This window comes from Pinus tabuliformis, chromosome X (assembly GCF_031772625.1).
Source record: "Pinus tabuliformis cultivar Carrire ecotype Pingquan chromosome X, CPIR1, whole genome shotgun sequence".
Classification (NCBI taxonomy): domain Eukaryota; kingdom Viridiplantae; phylum Streptophyta; class Pinopsida; order Pinales; family Pinaceae; genus Pinus; species Pinus tabuliformis.
This window is the reverse complement of record NC_142308.1, coordinates 1,081,909,418-1,081,931,395: the sequence shown is the minus strand read 5'-3', so window position 1 is coordinate 1,081,931,395 and position 21,978 is coordinate 1,081,909,418.

Genomic DNA, 21,978 nt, shown 5'->3' with positions numbered 1-21,978 from the left:
CCCACTGGCTTCCTTAGGTTTTGCAAACCCTGCAAGGAATTCGAAATGTGAATTGTTGATCCAAAATCAATCCACCAGGTGTTAATATTGACATTAACCATATTAGATTCATAACAAATAAATGAGACTGGATTACCTTTGTCCACAAGCCATTTCTGAAATTTGGCGCATTCCTTCTTCATGTGTCCCTTCTTTTCACAGAAGAAACACTTGGAATCCTTATTGATATCGGCTTGGGGAGGTACTTTACCTTTCCCTTTCTTATTGGCTTGAGATTTTCCCTTTCCACGCGTTGCCAGCATTGCACTTTCTCCCAGTTCCATCACCAGTCTCTCTTCCTCTTGAACACACATGGTCATGAGTTCATTAATTGACCATTTATCCTTATGTGTGTTGTATGAGATTTTGAAGGGTCCATATTGGTGTGGAAGGGTGTCCAGGATGTAGTGCACCCGGAAGGACTCTGATATTTCAACCTCGAGTTTCTTCAATTGAGCCACAGTGTCCCTCATTTGCATGATGTGCTCGCACACACCTTTCACACTGGTGAGCCTTAGAGATGATAACTTCATGATTAGGGTGCTTGCTAGTGCCTTGTCTGAAGTGATGATTTGATCATCAATGGCTTTCAACACGTCTCGGACCTTTTCATGCTGATCAACGGAACCACGAATACCAACTGAAATTTTAGTCTTAATGAACATCATGCTTAGGCGATTAGATCGCTCCCATCGTTCATAAAGAGTGATGTCCGCTGCAGTGCTGGTATTAGTGAGTGCTGGTGGTTCATCTTTCCTAATAGCATAACCCATGTCCATCCACCCCAAATGAAGAAGAACTCTCTCCTTCCAGACCTTATAGTTATATCCCTTAAGTTCAAGAATATTACAACAAATTTCAGAGAAATTTGTAGGTTGTACAACTGCATAAAATTAAAGATCACATGCTTATGCTAAATTTGAGGCCTAAATAAAATTTAATGCTTTACCAATGTAAATCATGCTTAAAATTGAATCTAATGACATAAAAATTGTCTATGGACTATATTTTCAATTCAAGCAGACTCAGTTATTCTTTATGATAGAATTTATCAAATTATTCACTTAATTCATAATTCTAAAGGGTACATTATGATTATAATTTGATATGAATTCTATCTTAGATTTGAACTTTATGATAAAACTATTAATTCATAATTCCTGTGGGTAAGTTATGAATAATTTGATATTTTATCCTAATTAATTATATAAATATAATAAAAATTCCTGCGGGATAAAATTTATTATATTTAGTATAATTAATTACAATTAATTTCTAAATATTATTTATGTGATCCTAATCAATAATAATATATAATATTATTTGATTAGAGATGTTGTGGCTATTCTCTAATCAATTAAAAATTATATGGATCATTAGACATTATTTCTTTTATGCATAAAAATTAATTTGATAGGAGAATAATTATAAATTGCATAAATAAAACTATAATATTCATGCATAACATCCAACGATGGGTCTCGTATACTCATCCAAAATAGCATGTATTAACTAGAGCAAAAATAATCAATTCATGTAAATATGAGCATAATTAATAAATTTGCACAACAATTATCCAAATATAATTAAACCAAATAAATATTATAAGCATTAAAAATTGAGCAAAAATTAGACATATTTCCAAATAAATGCCTTAATTCAGAAATTTCCAAAATATGACATTTAGCCAAAAAGAACATGTCTATAAACACCAAGGTAGAGATAAAAATAGCTCTGATACCAAATGAAAGCATAAAAATAACGATTCTATAATGCGGAATAAACACGTAAAAGAATCGAAAACTTGAATGGCCAAGAAATCATACCTCCGGCTATTGATGCTATTCACACTCTGATGTCCACCTAGTAGTAGATCGATGTCTACCCATAGTTGCTTCACCTCTGCAAATAAAATCCACGAGCCAGAGCGACAATACGAAAACAGAGGCAACTGCCTACCAAACGCTGTGAATGCAATGTGGAGGGGCTGAATACAAGTAAGAAAACCCAAAAATACATGTGGTTGTCTTATCGCACAATGGAGTATGGCCTGTTTTCAAATACTATGAAAAACTCCATAAATAAATAGAACAGCAATATAGAAATCCCTCACAATCCCATCTTGTCTCATATAAACATAATGGCTAGTAGAATTCATTGAAGATCATCAGCAAGCGTTTAAATAGGTAGCAAAGGAATGGAAGGCCAGCATCCAACCACAATTATTTCAAAAACTTTCATCCATGTGGCACTGCTCTTCGCGACTCTCTTCAACGGTCAACGAGTCCACACTTTTGCTTAACAACGAATACGCTTAGGATATCGAAATCCCACGTTGAAGATTTTGCAAACGCTAAAGCTATCTCTCGACCTCCTGAGGATGAAATTCTGGCATTTGTAATCTTCCAAGCTTTGCACACTCTGATTTGATGGTGTAAGGCTGAAGGGGATTGAGTGTTGGAGCTTGGGGACCAAACAGAAGTATTTATAGCCAAGCTTCCATCAAGCTTTTCTTGGCTATGTGTCAAATGTTCCACAGATCATGGTAGAGAACTACAGAGGGAGTAATGGACCACTCCAGGAGCTCCCAACAAGAAATTAATTAACTGAAGATAGTTTCCATATTGAAGGAAATAACTGCAATTGGTTTCTGTAATTTAAGGAAATGACTGCAGTTGATTTCCAGATTTTCGGCGGCCGTTGGGAGAGGGAGCTTAACACTATGAACATCATCAACGCACATATATGGAGAATATCCAAAGTTCGCAGATAACAAAGACATATACTGTTGTCGATGTTCTATTGTGGTTGAGCCATCAATATATTTGCTGCATCGAACTTTGTCTACACCACTTCCAACGTTGTGCAACACACCAAATAGATTATGTTGCTCACCTTGCAGTATCGGGTAGTGGACTGTAGGTTGGGATTGCAATGGGGATAAATCCAGTGAAATAGGGATTCTGAGGATTTTTCTTTGCCTAAACATAGCAAATTCAAGTTATAGTGATCCTTAACCATAGTAACCATTAGGTGCACTTGTTAATCATTTTTATACCTATTTGTTTCAATTAGAACTCTTTCATATCAACCAAGTTGATCCTGCGAAGCAAATGATATACAAGTATCATTTATCATCGTACTGGAAATTGGATGGCACCTTGATTTTTTATTTGTAGGTTCGATTTGGGGTTGAAGTCAGAGCAAAGATTGGAGATTGTGAGAGCCTCCACTGTACAGGGTTGTGTTGGCACCTTATTTCTTCCATTAATTTTTTCAACCCTTATTTTATATGTTTGTTTCGTTGCTTTCAGCCCTACCTGGTTTTTTATTGTTTAGTTTTTTATCTTTCTTTGTATTTTTTATGCATTCATTTTTTCGTTTATTTGTTTAGTTATATGGTGTGGGCTTTGTTTATATTGTTTAGTTTCATTTTTTATTTAATTTTGTAGTTTGTCTATTATTGTTTTATTTTATATGTTTTGTTTTTATTGTTTCTTTTTAATGTTTTGTTTTGTATTTTTATTTATTTAGTTTTTTTATTTGTTTTTATTAATATTTTAAATGAGTATGTTTATATATATATATATATATTGTTTTGTTTTGGCTTATTTTTAAAGACTTAAAAAAATAAATAGATGTTTTTTTTAAATATATATATTTTTATTAAAATAAATTGATATTTTTATTTGAAATTTTATATTTCCTTTATTCAAAAACAACATTTTTTTTAAATTAAAAAAAATATATGTAATTTTTATTTTTTAATGAAAATCTAATATGATTTTTTTTTTTTTGAAAACTTTTTTATCAAATTATTAAAAATGCAAGAAAATGAATAAAATCTAAAAAAAAAAATAAAGTTTAAATACAATCAAGTTTGATTTTATTTCCTAGTTTATCCTACTTGAAAGAATATTTTTTTTTAATTTTTAAGTATATGAATGTTTCCAATGGAGCCATTTATGGATTAGACTTTCTAGAACACTCATGTCCAAATTTGTAAAATGTACCTGATTGTATATGAGGACATGAGAAATCGTTTTAACCTTTAGATTTGCCGCAAAGATCTCTTGAAAAACGGATGAATGTCGTGGTGCAATCGTGTTTCAATACCATTCTTCAACGTAGTCCTTGTGCTCCAAAGAATGTTCGATCTGCATTCTAGATCCTTTGTCCATAAATGGTTAATATCAAATTTTTGTTTATATTTTTTAATAAAAATGATATGCAACTAAATGATTTATGCATCTACATGCTTTAATCATGCATCTAGAAAAATGACTAAAAATGAACTCTAGACTGAAAGTTTATTTCTATGCACACTTCCCCGGCAACAGCGCCAAAACATTGAGGCAAATTAATTACCTATCATCTAATTGTCAACCCGGGGGTTTCGTAAAACTTGTGAAGCATGTGTGCACTGTATATGCTAGAAATTAACTTTCAATTTAGATCAATCTAACTACGAAACCAAATAATGGAAAACCAAATTATCATATTCTAATTCAATAATCAACTCAAAAGAAATTATAGTACAATTATAGTATAGCGCGCGGAATTGAAATCTTAATCTTTCAATCTTGCAGGAACTGAAAAGCACACCACTCTTTCATAAATGAAATAAAAAACAATCATTATTAACCTCTCACACAGGAAAATATATGAAAGAAAATAAAAATAATTGCTCTTAACTTCTAGGTAGAAAGCAAATAAAAACAATCGCTCTTAACCTCTAGGTAAAAAGAAAATAAAAACAATCACTCTTAACCTCTCACACAAGAAAATATATGAAAGCAATAAATCTTAATCTATGAAAGCAATAAATCTTAATCTATGAAAGACAATAAATCTCACACATTATAGGTGGCCAATCCAAAAGCATGAAAGATGGCAAGTTAAGAGACTCCAAATCAGGGTGGACATCACTCATGAGCAACGTGCCAAATCCAAATTCTATATTCAAAACATGAGCATTTCTCCAAATTTACACATGCCTTTCAAAGGAGAAGGCTTTCCTATTTATACAAAAACATAAGAAGCTACCTCATTAATGGAGGTCCATTATTCTCTCCCTAGATCCCTAGAAAATCTCATAGAGTTACAACTCAAATAGGTAATGATGAGACACATATCCTCTTTGACCTTTATCCAAATCTTCTTCCATATCTTGAAGATAATTCGAATTTAAGCATTGGAGGCCACATAAGGGTGCCTTGGAAGCTTCCAAATGACCTACACATGTCATAAAACTCAAGCCACTTTTATATATTAGCAAGTATATGTCATTTTTCTAAGTTTTAACCATTTAATTCACTTATAATACTAGAAATCATTAACTTTTGGAAAACACGAAGGTAACATATATAATTATGAAAATGGAGGCTAATGAAAGGTTATATGGTCATGGAGTTGTGACATGTAAGTGAAATGGTGGTGATAAAGGTGAAAGTGGATGATATTTTGAATAAATTTTGGAGACTCTACATTCGCCATTCCATCAAAGGTTCCAATAGTGGAACCTTATCATTTCCCATCGCTCACTACCAAGAACTTTGCACTTGTTAAACCCTGCTAACGAACATTCTTATGAAGGTTCCATCCTCATGGAACCTTGTTGATAGAAGGTCAATCATTGAGTCTATGGAAGAGTATAGCAACACAAATGAGCAAAGTGGGGTGATCTGGTGTGACATTTCTCAGGGGTGGACTTCATCAGTCTGGTTCATTGGCACTAGGTGCATTCAGTGATGGAAGTGTGGTAGGGACCAAGGAATTATGAATTGACAATGAAACTACATGAGGAGGAACCCTTCCACTAAACTATCAGCCACTAGTTTCTTGAAGTGGCGTAGCTAGTTGAGCGACAGATGGCCATGGGTGTTATATTGATGGTTGAGATCTATTGAGGGTCCCTCCTCGACATCGATGTTTAATAAGGAGGGTGGGGATCATGATTGGGATTAGCATCGATCCACCATTCCCCAATAGATGGTTGGAAATGATTATGGGGGGGGGATATCCCAGACCTGAAACCACCACTGATGATTCACATTATAGTTGTTTTGGTTAAATTGGTTTTACATGCTAGTGAAATTTTGGTTCTAGTGTTGGAAATTTTCCTATCAAGAGAACACCCACCCCCAAGATATGTAAATCATTAGTATGCAACATGTGGTCACATGAAGTAGAAACTGCTCCAAGATTATGTGGATCTATTTCTCACTTGGGTAAGTACGGTTGACCCCATTATGATGATGTGAGAAGTTTATGCGAGCTCAGTGGAGGTCATGTGGGTGCCACGAGAATAATGTAATGACATCGCCTCTTTTAATAGGCCAAAATTTTGATAGGCATAACTTTTTTCCCGTGACTTGAATTGAGATCAATGTCATATCATTGGAAATATTTCAATTAATTGACCACAATGGTGGTATCAGAATTAGTTTTTGAAAATTTCAAAGATGAGGTTTTTGGTAACCCCATATTCATAACAAACCTTGGAGATAGAATCAAATATGTAACACCTTCCACAACCCAAGAATATTTATGGGGGTGGAAGGGAAGTAGCTAAAGAGTGGAATGTGAGATTAGGTTCAATAGTAGACCTACAAGGGCTCATGCACTAAGGATAAAATTTATTCTTATAGTTTAATTGTTATATATCTTGACTTTAAACTTTCATATTACATGGTTGCTAAACTTGATATAATGTTTACATGTCTTTTTATTTTAAGTAACTAACACGGATTTTAGATGTGTGAACAGTATCATATCAACATGATTCAAATTAGAATGCTTAGTGTCGTCATGACAACTTAATGAATTAATATGTTTATGATTGGTTTAGTTGAAAGTTGTTTGTGTGTGGTAGCACATAAGAAGATTCAATTTGAAGCAAAAATAGAGGACTGGTCCAACATAATATGGACCAAATCCATCATGAGAAAGAATAAGAATCAATGGGAAAAAGGTAAGAATAAGGTTGCCCTAATGGAATGGATACCCTTAAAATCATGAAATTTTAGTTGAGGATATGCAAAGTAGATAATGAAACACTCATTAGAGAATAGGAAGAGCAGACAAAGCTAAATACAATATTGCTACAAAACTTGTCATGCATGCAAGGATTGTTGCAACATGGACCAACCGTTGGAGATATGGAAGGGTCTCATAATGACAAGATCAAGGAATAACCTCATAAGGATTGGAAGAAGGAAATTCCATTGAAATGTTGGGGTTGTGGAGTAGAACACCTAATCCACGAATGCTCTCACCAGCAACAAAAGAAGGACAGGCCGTGTAAACTCTAGACACGTGAACCAGCAACTAACAATGCAAAAGGAAGTAAATCAAAGAGGAATAATTTGAAATGTTGGCGCTGAAAAAAGAAACACCTTATTCATTACTGACCTTATAAGAAATATGAGGGCAGGGAAAATTTTGAGGTCCAAGAGACTACCTCAATGAAAAAATCAAACAATAATGTCTTAGGGGTAGGTATATCAGCAGAAAAATAGTAGGAAGAACCCCTGAAAGCGGTAGTAAATCCCATCTGGAGTTGGTTGGTACCTAAAGAACTTGGTAAGACTAAATCACCCACCTTTGGTGATGAGACGGAGATAGATGAGGGAGCGTTCCAAATATCTCTTTGACATTTTGAAATATCCACAATAGTATTATGAGATTTACTAAATAATATTGCATAGCTAAGGTAGTCTACTTGCATAAGAATGCAAGTGGGAAGGATTATCTTGAACTATTCAAAACGATTTTTTGGATCTTAAAGTTGCTATAGAGCTTAGGAAATACAAAGATTAAATTATGCGATTGTGATAGTATGTTAAGAGCTATTCCTAAAGTAAATGGAGAGGAAATATTTTGGATAAGTAAAATTGGTTTTTACTCTAAATTACAAGACACCCTAAGCATGAGAAAGTTTGGGGTTGTTGTAAATATCTAAATATATTTTTGACATGTTGTAAAACAGAAACATCATAGTTCACACATGAATTAATTGAATAAAAAATGATGTGTGTGTAGACTGTTGATATGCACAAGAGTGTAAATGGTAAGGGACCCCACAGTGGTTACGAGAAAGAAGTTTAGGTTGCAAGCCTGATAAAACTTATTTCTATGTCTAATAGAATTGATATGTTTATTCAAGTGATGAAATTCCTAATGAACATTAGAAGTCTGCCTCGCAGAACTGCAATAGAGGGCAGATTTGTATAAAGGATCAGTCAAGGGGGCTTGTCTGGATCTATATGAACTAGCTAGATAATGATGTTACAACTATAAAAATGGCTTAAGAAGGGATTTCCCTTAACTAGAAATTGTTCTTGGCTGATATATATTTTATTTTTAAAATGTTATGAATGCATGAATGGTATATAAATATAAAGTAGTACTTGCTATGTTTTGGGTAATACAGTGAGGTTACCTAATGGATTACATGTCACATGGAACATTCATACAAAAAGTGTGCAAGAATGATCTCTTGTTATTAACTACTACATGAAAGAAAGTAATGTGTTTATGATTATGCTTATGAGATTGTTATGTGAATGATTGCAAACAAAAGATGTGGAAAGTTGGCTCCAAAAATAACATCACATGGATAGCATGGAATATGTGCATGTATGGCACATGCATGACATAATGTATATGCACATGTTTGGGTATGTGGTAGAGGTCAATGTTCCAATTTGTAAATTTGATACATAATACAAATGACTTTAAGAAATTTCATGGAAACTTCTAAGTAGTTGAATTTATAGATTGTGACAAATATGTGAGGTTGAAACCATTTCAAGGTTTGTTGAATATTGTGACAACAGGTATGCGTTGACGGTGTTGGATATTGCCAACATACACCGGGTCTCCCCGATGTGAAGTCCCAATTAGACCTCACACCATTTAGAGTAGGAGCCCCATTCGGAGTATGGTCTGATTGTCGTTTACTTAAAGATTTGCATTGGCTTTAATTGTCATCATGAGGGAGAAGTGTAAATGACGTTCTGAATCAACAAGTGAGTGTACCTTGTGAATTTTTTATTGTTGATCTATCTAGGTTCCTTTACTGCAAGGGGAGAAATGAAGTGAGCCTCTCAAGAAAGAAGTAATAGTACTATCCTAACAGAGACACATTTGAGAGAAAAAGGTTCATCTAACATCAAGTGAAATAATTCACAAGGATGCAACAATCATTATAATCATAACAACACATTTCCAACAAGGGGCACTGAAGTAACTGAAATAGTTCAACTAGTCCAGTAATTAATGAAAACAAACATGAACCATAAAAATTCAAAGAATAGTCTGAGAAACATTTAAAATCCATGCATGAAAATGTGTTAGCCTAGAAAGGCTTCAATATTAAGCAAATGTCCCAAGATACATAAATGCAATGAACAACACTAGCTCCTATAGTGGAGCATTAGAGCCACTACTTACTCCCCAAAAGTACCAACTTTGTCTCTCTAATTCCTTATGGGAGAAGCCAAGATTAAAAGTCATTTACATGAGAAATGATGATCTATTTATAACTTGAGGAGTGACCTTTCATATCCTCATGACTCTTGAATTTCTAACTTCTAGTGACCTTTAGACTTCTGCAACCATTGGAGTTTCAAATGACTTTGGTATTACATGTCCTTTGGACTTCCTTGACACATTACTCTTGGACTTCTACTTGTTTGTATTTTACCATAGTTACAATAATACATTTTGACTTCCACATCATCATATGATGAGACAAGATATCTCATTATCTTGGATGATTAGGAATAATAGTAACTGATGATATGGACTTTCTCCAGTGGGGACATGGCTACCACTATATCTTGTCTCTTCTGATCATAGTGCTTTCATTCTCCAAAGGGTCTTCAATCTTGGATCCTTTAAAAAGGGTCTCTTTCACCTCTAATTACCTCACATTAATATGTCAATCCGGGAGCGTTTTGTTATTTCAAAGAGTGTCTCAGTCTGAGGCTATCATTTGCCAGAGTAATGCTAGTAGTACAGTGTTTCAGAAATACAAGAGTAAATGCTTGTCTACAGCTTAACTTCTTCAAAATATTAAATCACACATTCAAAAGACTAAGCGACTTATCAGTCAAGGGTTCGGTAGCAATAACCCATCCCTTTGGAAACTGATGGAAAAGGAAATCAAAGAACATATCGTGGATCTGGGAGCGACAGTACATGCCAATGCTCACTACAGCACGAGATCGTTCTTCACACCAACACCAATAAATGGAACAGCAGATGAGAAATGGAACAACAATTAAAAAATCGAACAGCAAGCCTGCAATGGAACAGTAAATTCGAAATAGGACAGCAGCTAAGAAATAGAACATCAACTAACTCTCACAAGCAGTAACAATCTTAATCTATCAGATCAAATGCATTAATCGTAATCAAATGGCAATCTTTCACTCTTAAGGGCGAATCGAACAGCACACACCAATGGAACAGCACTGATTACTGATAAATTATGGAACAGCGCTTGAAAACCATATACGCACACAACACACTTAAATAGTAATCTGATCTAAGTATCAATCTCAGTTAGAAATAATGCGACTGCGTTTTAAAATAGAATAGCGTTGTTCATAAATCCAACAATTGTAAAGAACATAACTCCCAAGATGAATTCTGTAACGTTAATGAACAGGTGCACATCACAAAAGCTCTGTAATGGAACAGTAATAGTATTCTGTCAAGACTAGCAATATTAGATCAACTCTTAAAAAAACAGTAATATGATGCAGAGTCAATACAATTGTTCTGTCTGGAGAAACCTTAATGAATTAAACATAACAGAGCATGTGATGTAAACTTATAAAACACATCAGATTACCAAATAACGTCGATAAGCAAACCACGCATAAATCAAATGTAATAATAAAGGAGCAAGTGTCCTCCAGGGCCGGGCCCTTAGCCTCCAGAGGTACACCGCTTGAAGTTAATCCAGACTCAGATATGAAGTAATAACTAGGTTTGTATTAATGCATAGAGCAGAATTACAATAAACTAGTTCTTAACGAGACTCGATGATCAAAGTTTTGATCTTAAAAGAAATTACATAAAAGCATAACCGTATCTAACTCTCTCCCGAGCTAACAGTGTTGCCCCTTTTATAAGGGTGACGGCGGAGATGTCTAAGTGAAGAAATAGATAAAACAGCGATCCCTCAGGATCAAGGATCCTGAGGGATTCGCCTAACCATTAGTCCTCAGTCATTTCTTTTCTCTCCTACGCCGAGCTGATATCTCCACCTCCTTTTCCGGGCTGATTCGCTTTGATTTGCTTTGCCTTGTTTAAATTCGGTTTCCCGTCAAAGGGACAATGGTTAACCCGTCCTTGTCCTTTCCTTTGGAACGGAAACTTCTCATTTTTCCTCCTTCCTGCACAAGGAAATGAAAATTTTCAGCGTTTTCGTCTTGCATATTAATCTCACATGTTTTATTATAATTTTGTATCATTTTTCTAGTTCATGATGCAAAAGGTTTGTAGTTTCTAATGAAAAGATACTGAAATAATCATCAAAAACATACATTCTTTAGTACTCCACACACCCCCCTGCTTACCCTGTTTCGTGCCCTCATGAAAACATTGTAGTTGACATGCAAGGCAGTGAGAGAATAGGCTGGAGATGGAATCTCATGTGGAGGCCTACAGCCATGATGAGTAACTAGGTAGTCAAAGAAATGGCTTGTCTGACCCTCGGGCATCTCATACAGGGCTTGGTATCCGGGTGTAGGGTGCCAAATAATTGGACTCCGGAACCTATATCCTAACCAGGATGGCCCTGCTCTCAAAACGATTTCGCCATAGAGGTGCAAGCGGTTGGCAGCTAATTTAAAATTCTCATACTTAAACGATTCCCTGAGCTGGATATTCGAATTAGAGATTTGATACCGAAATTTAGCTGCATCAATGGCAAGGTCTTTAATAGAGAAAAATTATTCTAATCCCTGTCGAATAAGTGCCTCATGCATGGGTCCTAATGCTTCAATTACACCTAGAGTCTTCATGAGGTTTCTATGTGCTCTCCACAACTGTACTGGGTCCCTAGGCTCAGCCCTTACCCACAAATCTAAGCCATTTTCTTACCTCTGGAAAGTATTATAGGCTTTAAGCCATTTAATTTTATTAACCCCAAATGAGATGAACGCCTGAAATTGAACATCCCCAACAAAAGGTCTAGGTTTCAGCTCGGTCTCCTGGTCTTATACAAGGTTATGTAAGTAGAACTCACACAGTAGTCTCTGGAATTTTACCCCGTAGTGCTTACAGCAGTCTATAAAATCATTGATAGTGTTAATTTGTATGGGAGCACCTGCTTTAACAGCCTTTATTTTTAGTTGCAAATATTGTTCCAGTAGAAACAAGGCATAATTCTTGGCAGGGGATCTACATGCTAAGACGTCATTGTATAAAGAACACAAGGTATCCATCTACTTGATAATGATATCTAGCCTACGAGTTACCTTTGTGAATTTCTCTTGTTCCCTTCGCCACCCTTAAAAAGCATGGCTTTCGGATTGATTGACGTTCCTAAGCTGCTGCTGTAGCTCTTCATACTTTTCGCGAGGGACCGTTTGCTCTCTAAGCTTTTATGCTTCTTGCTGAGCTTGCTTCAACCCCTTTCGTAGGGTTACTATTTTTGGATCTCTTCTCCATGCAGCAGTGGAGGCCGAGAGTTTTACCTGAACATTCATATTGCGTTGCTTTGAGTTCACAACCCTTATCACTCCCGAAAGTGGTGCCTCCGTCTGAATTTCCTTATCACGGGTCAACATCTCGTCCATTTCTATCTTAACGTGAATATCAGTCTGTTGTTGTTCCTTTTCAATTGGAACAACAGTCTGTTTCTCAACATCATTTGGAACAGCAGCCTGGTTCTCGACAGGGTTTTGAACAGCAGGATGAATTCTGGTCCTCCGCCCCTTTGCCTTGAGGGGTTTTGTTGGAGTGGTCACATTTTTCCTTCCTGAAGTCCTTTTTACCCTTTGCCTTGCTTTCAAGATCCTAATCTGCTGGTGGAGCTGGACTATTATATTCAATAATCTCTACTGTTACTTTCGCAATTCTTTAATTTCCAAAATTTCCTTAGAAGGAACAGCAGACTGTTCACTGCGGCCTGGACTGTGACTAGTTCCTGGATTTTCCTTCTGGGGTGTTTCTTCACTATTCTGCTCTGGTTGTGCTAGGGCAAGAACCCTAACTGGTTCTGTCATTTCTTGGGTGACTTCTCTTTCTGCCCCTGCTTCCTCCAGAATTTCTTCTGGTGTCTTCTGGTTAGGAACGGATTGTTCATGTTCAGCATCTCCTATGTCTTTTCATCATGAACAGGTAGATTCTCTTCTTCTGCCTCCTTTGCATGTAATTCTTCAGGTGCATTTTCCTCCTAGGGTTTCTTTTCGGCATGGAGGTCTGATGGACTGGAAGGTTGGCCATATTCGCCCATATTGGCCAAGACTTTGGCCAATTCATCTTCTCCCACTGGGTCCTGCAATGGGCTACCTTCCTGTTGTTCCATTTCCTCCTCCTGCTTGGATTTCTCGGCTTCTTCTTCAGATTGCTCGGCTCCTTCTTCATTTTCTTCTTCTTCTTCAGACTGCTCGGCCTCTTCTTCTTTTTCTTCTTCTCCAGATTGCTCAGCCTCTTCTTCTCTTTCTTCTTGCACTCCTTTTTCATTGTCCTCCCCTCCTGGCCGTGAGGGTTCCTCATCTTCAATTTCTACCAGTCGGCTGGTAGTCCCGAGACTTCTGCGATTATGTCATCAGTGACTGCTATGTGTCTCCCCCTCACTGTGGAGTAATACTCTTGCAAGTTCTGCAAGAATTCAATTGCCACCGTCTCATTAGACTCCTACAAGCGGCTGAGATAAGTCAGCCACCCTGCTCTTGCCAGGATTCCCGGGCAGCAGTAGAGACTGTCAACACCTGCGGTTCTCTCTGAATCAATATTCCACCCATGGTTTCACTGTAAACTCTCAATGTAAGGGCAGTTGTTCGTGTTGTTGAAACACAGAGAGGCTAATAGACGCAAGACTTGTTCAAAAGCAGAGTATATAATAGAAATGGCTTATGAACAGCAATTCATGCAATAAAAATAGTATGTCGTTGAGCCGTGCCATACCCTAGTACACAACTTCCCGAATAGTGAGCTGACACGTAATCCAGGGAATGATGAGGTTAACCTCCCCCCCCCCCCCCCCGCAATGTGATAGACTGTCCCAGCCGTCAAATAAAGGAGCAGCACCCGCTCTGAAGCAAAGTCATAAAGGAACAGCGTATGGCAATATGCCATGTTTACAAAAACAGCGAGTTACCAAAATCGAGGCGTAGAGTTGGATCGCTTAATACGTAAGAAGCTGTTGTGATATGATGCGAGGCTAGGAGGATAGGACATATGCCGTACATTCCAAGTCTCATGCGGTCATTGTCAACTACTCTGCCATGATTGGTGATAATAAAATACATGCGTTATATAATTCAGGGAATGATATATGATTAATTACTAAGGTATAAGAAACATAAGGGTGCTAGTAACTTTACCTATTGGTGTAAATAATGTGACTTCAATAACATTAACAGTGCTCTGCTTCCGACAGGTGTCCATAACCTTGGCAGAGTTGTTTATTTCACCCATGGAACCATGATCCTTTGTGTATACTTAGGAAATGTTGTGTGATGTCAAAATGTAGGTCATTATGCTGGCTTGATGACCAGTTAACCATAATGCCATTCACGAGGAAGGAGCGAAAAGTGGGCAAGCCGGCTCGTGTTGAGACCTCCTATTCCAAGGGTTGTTTATTTGATATACCTTTTGGACCATATCCCTAGTGTGGTGGCCATAGTGGGAATGCCACTTCGCTCTCGTCCTTATGATCATGGTAGGCTGGCTCTTGATGAGACCCCCTATCCTGCATTTGAAAACTTATAAGTCATGTTTTAGTCTTCTTCTTTTTTTCTTTTTCATAAAGTAATTTCCCTTATTTATACACAAAGGGTGGTTCAACACTTCTTAAGAGTAGGAATGGTGGAAGAAGTCTTAACATCTCAATAGGAAGATATAAACCCTTTGCTCTTATTCCTAAATAATAATCAAAGAGGATTAAAAGGGATCATCATGATAAAGATAACCAATCAGAGCAGAATTAATAGAACAATGACAGCAAAAGATGATAAGTAAGTGTGTCCTTCCTTTTGTCCTCTTACCAATGCAGAGCCTTATAAAGATAGCGATTTATGATTGGCTGATTTTAGTATGTTGTGATTTTGTATCCATTGCATAAGTGCATAGTTGTATTCTAAAAGACTTGAAAGAACAGGAGCAATAAGCATCCTCCATTTAGAACAGCAAAAGGAACAAGCTGTTTCACAGGGAGAGCAAAAGCATGCAAGTGGACAAATAGCAGAAAATTCAAATGTCGTTCCTTTGAAAAAGGAACAGCAAAGATGGAAAACACTGTTCCTTTCGAAAAAGAAACAGCAGAACACACAGATGTCGTTCCTTTGGAAAAGGAACAGCAGAACATACCAATGTCGTTCCTTTGAAAAAGGAACAGCAGAAATCAAAAATGTTGTTCCTTTGGAAAAGGAATAGCAAACACACGGAAATGTCGTTCCTTTTGAAAAAGGAACAGCAGCAACCAAAAATGTTGTTCCTTTGGAAAAGGAACAGCAAAAGACGCAAAAATGTCGTTCCTTTGGAAAAGGAACAGCAGAAATAAAAAATGTTGTTCCTTTGGAAAAGGAACGGCAACACATGCAAAAATGTCGTTCCTTTGGAAAAGGAATAGCGGAAATCAAAAATGTTGTTCCTTTGGAAAAGGAACAGCAAAACACGCAGATATGTCGTTCCTTTGAAAAAGGAATAGCAGAAATCAAAATGTTGTTCCTTTTAGAAAAGGAACAGCAAAACAGGCAAATGTCGTTCCTTTGGAAAAGGAACAGCAAAAATCAAGAATGTTATTCCTTTGGAAAAGGAATAGAAAAAACACACAAATGCCATTCCTTTGGAAAAGGAACGGAAGTAACAGGTATTGTTTGATCATGTGCATCTTTCAGAGGATCTTCTTCTAATTCATTATCAAATGTTGCTTCTATCATATGACACTGTGTGCAGGATCTGGATTCAGTTTGACTAATGAAATTATTAATGGCATCATCTTCTGTTTGGTCTTTAAAATCAAGTGCCTCTTGTATAGTCAATGGAGATCTAATGTTATCAGTAAGGTATGATGCAGGGTGCTTATTAGTTTTGATTATTGTGACACTTGGCTACGCTGGAGGATATAGAACTAAGTTCTTGATATTTGGTCCTTTGGTTATAGTAATATTTCCTTGCTGGCAGCCGATATAAGCATTGGCAGTGGCAATCCAAGGTCTACCTAAAATCAATGGATTCCATCAAGTTGGGTTTTGGGATTTATTATCAAAAAATCGGTTGGATATTCCCAGGAATCAACAGAGACCATGAAATCATGTAGTGTACCCTCCGGCCTAACCACGGATCTGTCAGCCAATTCTAGCAAGGTAGAGGTGGGTTCTACAGATGTAATGCCTAGCTTTTGGCAAGTAGTGGTTGTTAAGATATTAATTGCAGCTCCTAGATCAAATAAGGCATTGGACAGGGTCTGTCCATAAATTTGGACAGTTACAATTGGATTTCCTGGATCTTCATATTTAATGGGTTTTTCTTTTCCTGATAATAAGTCAGATAAAGTGCTGACTTGGACTCTTAGATTATTTGTTATATTCCTCCTTGGTTTCTTTATGCACAATTCTTTGATAGTTTTTGCGTATATCGGGATGTCTTGAATGGCTTGGAGGAATGGAATTTTTATTTACAGATTTTGTAATTCTCCCAGAATGTCAAAATCAGGATATTGTATAGGTCGAGGTATGACTAATCATTCTAGGAACGGAGGAGAGGATGTGGTTGCTTGATTATGAGTTTTTTGTTTATTCACATCCTCTTGTTGTGACAGATGTTCTCTGGGTAACTGATCTTCAACCTGAACTGTCTTATCTCCCTCAGTTTCAATAATACGCCCAGATCTTAACTGAAGATCATTACACTCCCTCAGATCGGCTCCTATCTCTGGTGTTTCTATGATTTAGACAGATCGAATCGGTCCGTTATTTGGATTGGGGTTGGGTTGGGCTAGGAGTTGCGATCTCAGATTAGACTGGGGATTTTGTTGTAAGGCTGGCAGTGTAGGTTGAGGGAGCAGAATGGTTCCTACTGGCTGATGCATCGGTCTCTGCCAGTTTGTCTACTAGGTTGAACTTTGTGAGGTAGGGGGAGTCCATTATGGTGGATATGAGTTGCCTTGCCAATATGGTGGGTTATAAGGAAGATTCGGCCAACCAGATTGGCTTACCGGATTCAGCCACGGGTTTGAAGACGGAAACGACTATGGTGACCAGTTTGGAAACGAGGATTGGGATTGACTTTGCCACATATTATATTGTTGAGCATTATACTGCGGAGGCTGAAAAGAAGAAGTTGGGTCTGGAAACATACCAGATTGTCTTGGCTGCCACTGACGACGCTGGTTGAGCAAATACATCGATTATGGCTCTTCTTCCGCTTCCTTATATACTGCTTTTAATCCAGGAAGTGAGGGACAGCTCTCCGTAAGGTGATCTTTTGTACAGATGACGCATGTTTCGACTGCATCCAGTGGACACTCCTTGTGGCTATGCTTTTTCCTACATCGGGGATAGAAGATTGCCAAATTCTGTTCTACCTCCATTTGCTTCTATTTGGCCTGCATAATATAAAGTTGTGTAGTCAGTGTCCCTAGTATATTAGTTTTAAAATTTTCCAATAAATTTCCAATTTCTACACGTGTTACTCCTTTTGTTGAAATTTTATTATCTCTTACAAACCGATCATGTTCTGCTAGTTTTACTCTTGTGCTGCCTCTCGAGCTCCTGATACATAAATCAATGTCAGCAAAATTTTCTTGATAAATATCCACTTTTCCCATAATGTTTAATGTTTCAATCCATATTTCCTTCATGCCCCTTATTAATGTTGTTTTTAACACATTATCAGGTAAAGGTAGTGATGCATAAGGAGATATTTGTAGATTATAATGGAAACGTTCCACATACTCCTCTAATGTTTCATTCGGTCTAGCTGTCATCTGGAATATTTCGTCCTTCAGTTCTCTAGACCTGCAATAATCCTGATATTTTTTTAGAAAAGATTCTTTCATTTGATCCCAGTTATTTATAACCCTGCCACCTAATCCCATAAACCATCTTAAAGCAACCCCTTTTAATGTAGAGGGAAATAGTTTCAGTTTCTGGGGGTCGGTGGTGTAATCATATCCCCTGCACAGTACATCAAATTCAAATAAAAATGCATATGTATCTTCTGATGTAAGACCGTGGAATGTAGGGATATGTTGAAGAGGGATTGCTTTCATAGGTGCATTTGCTGCAGAATCCACTATGGAGTATTGTAATGTAGAGGTTTGGGTGTTTGGCTAGTTTTGATCCATTGGGTCGAATATATGCCAGTAACCTTCTGGGATATCTAGGAGGGTATTCCTAGGTTGAGAGGGAATGGCTTTAACGGGGATAGTTTTAATAGCACTTCCTCTATCTGGGATAATGAGAATGCCTGATGTCTAAGGAGATTTAGTTTCTTCAACAATGATTTTTGCAGCACTTCCCTTGTCTGGGTTGTTTGATGGCTGAGTTGTTCCAATAGGAGACCTTGGTTTGCTCAGTTTCCCCTGTCTCTCCTTCTCCTTCACAAAGATTGCTGAAATTCCCTTCCTGCAATAGTTCTGGTGTAGAATTTTCGATTTCTTGAAAGTCTTGCTCTTCAGTTTGACTATGCACCTCAGCAAAGGCTATAGATGGTGATCCTGTGGCCTGAAGGGAACTAGTAGGCTATTTAGAAATGACTTTCCTGGGTCCTACTGAGGGCTGAGATTCTGCTTTCTTGTAGATTTCGTCTATGAAGGTTGGTCGGCCAAGGGTCACCGGCCCCTTAGCTTTTTCTGACTTGGGTAGGGGTTTGGGATTTTTTCTGGCTTTTTCTGCTTAGTCATGCACTCAAATTAACTACTAAATTCTATTCAAACAAAACAACAACAAATCTGTAGGAAAGCGGACAGAGGAGCAGGGCTTTTACATGCTCCACACGTAGGTTCTTACCTTCCATTTTTAAAATCCAATTCTTCCCTAACAGGTTCGTACACTACTCTGACAAAAAGGAACAAATGGCTACACTCTTTCCCCGACAACGGTGCCAAAATGTAGAGCTATAAAAAGAGTCTCTTTCACCTCTAATTACCTCACATTAATATGTCAATCCGAGAGCATTTTGTTATTTCAAAGAGTGTCTCAGTCTGAGGCTATCATTTTCCATATTAATGCTAGTAGTACAGTGTTTCAGAAATACAAGAGTAAATGCTTGTCTACAGCTTAACTTCTTCAAAAGATTAAATCGCACATTCAAAAGACTAAGTGACTTATCAGTCAAGGGTTCGGTAGCAATAACCCATCCCTTTGGAAACTGATGGAAATGGAAATCAGAGAACATATCGTGGATCTGGGAGCTGGACAGTACATGCCAATGCTCACTACAGCACGAGATCGTTCTTCACACCAACACCAATAAATGGAACGACAAATGAGAAATGGAACAGCAATTAAGAAATCGAACAGCAAGCCTGCAATGGAACAGCAAATCCAAAATAGGACAGCAACTAAGAAATAGAACAGCAACTAACTCTCACAAGTAGTAACAATCTTAATCTATCAGATCAAATGCATTAATCGTAATCAAACGGCAATCTTTCACTCTTAAGGGCGAATCGAACAACACACACCAATGGAACAGCACTGATTACTGATAAATTATGGAACAGCGCTTGAAAACCATATACACACACAGCACACTTAAATAGTAATCTGATCCAAGTATCAATCTCAGTTAGAAAGAATACGATTGTGTTTTAAAATAGAACAACATTGTTCATAAATCCAACAATCGTAAAGAACATAACTCCCAAGATGAATTCTGTAACGTTAATGAACAGGTGCACATCACAAAAGCTCTGTAATGGAACAGTAACAGTATTCTATCAAGACTAGCAATATTAGATCAACTCTTAAAAAAACAGTAATATGATGCAGAGCCAATACAATAGTTCTATTTGTAGAAACCTTAATGAATTAAACATAACAGAGCATGCGATGTAAACTTATAAAACACATCAGATTACCAAATAACGTCGATAAGAAAACCACGCATAAATCAAACGTAATAATACAGGAGCAAGTGTCCTCCAGGGCCGGACCCTTAGCCTCCAGGGGTACACCGCTTGAAGTTAATCCAGACTCAAAGATGAAGTAATAACCAGGTTTGTATTAATGCATAGAGCAGAATTACAATAAACCAGTTCTTAACAAGACTCGATGATCAAAGTTTTGATCTTAAAAGAAATTACATAAAAGCATAACCGTATCTAACTCTCTCCCGAGCTAACAGTGCTGCCCCTTTTATAAGGGTGACGGCGGAGATGTCTAAGTGCAGAAATAGATAAAACAGTGATCCCTCATGATCACGAATCCTGAGGGATTCGCCTAACCGTTAGTCCTCAGTCATTTCTTTTCTCTCCTGCGTCGAGCTGATATCTCCACCTCCTTTTCCGGGCTGATTCACTTTGATTTGCTTTGCCTTGTTTGCATTCGATCTCCCATCAAAGAGACAGTGGTTAACCCGTCCTTGTGCTTTCCTTTGGAATGGAAACTTCTCGTTTTTCCTCCTTCCTGCACAAGGAAATGACAATTGTCAGCGTCTTCGTCTTGCATATTAATCTCACATGATTTATTACAATTCTTTATCATTTTCCTAGTTCATGATGCAAAAGGTTTGTAGGTTCTAATGAAAAGATACTAAAATAATCATCAAAAACATATCTTCTTTAGTACTCCACACTTGAGACATTACTCTTGGACTTCTACTTGTTTGTATTTTACCATAGTTACAATAATACATTTTGACTTCCACATCATCATATGATGAGACAAGATATTTCATTATCTTGGATGACTAGGAATAATAGTAACTGATGATATGGACTTTCTCCAGTGGTGACATGGCTACCACTATATCTTGTCTCTTCTGATCATAGTGCTTTCATTCTCCAAAGGGTCTTCAATCTTGGATCCTTTAGGGTGCTTTGATCATCAGGTTTCAAGTGTTTTCTTGGTTCTTTTTGCAGCTTCCTTCATTTGTTCTCTTTACCGGATCTTCCTCATGTGTGCTTTCCACGATATTTCTGGAATACTTGTATCTACAATCACTCATGATAAGTAACTATCATCCTAAAAATATCCTATTCTACCAAGATCCATGCATATTATCTGTTCATGCCTTTTCAGTGCGCTCAAAAGGCTCAAAAGGAGCTCTTAGATGCACTTTAAAAGGTTGAAGGGCTAAGGGGGAAGGCTTCATGGATTCGGCATGCACTCATGCTCAAGAGAGGGAGATATTTAGGGCAGGGAACATGGTGAAAGCCTGAAGGATTCGATCTTCCCAAGTGCATTGTTCACTCAAGGGAGAGAAAGAGGGCACAGGGTGCACTCCCGAAGGCTGAAGGTTGAGGATTTGTGCCTTTAGGGTGTGCTCATGCACTAAATAGGCCTTAGAAGGGAACAAGATGCACTTTTAAAGGCTTAACTTTGGAGCTTCGTGCCTTTAGAGTGTGCTGATGTGCTCAAGCAGTTTAGGAGGGTGCATGGCGCATTAAGGAAGGTTGAAGGATTAAGCTTCGGGTTCGGGGTGCGTCAGTGTGCTCAAGGAGGGAAAAGTTCGGAACGAGAAAGGGGATTCATGCTTTTGGAGTGTGCCCAACTCTCAAGGATGGCACAGGGTGAACTTCTAAAC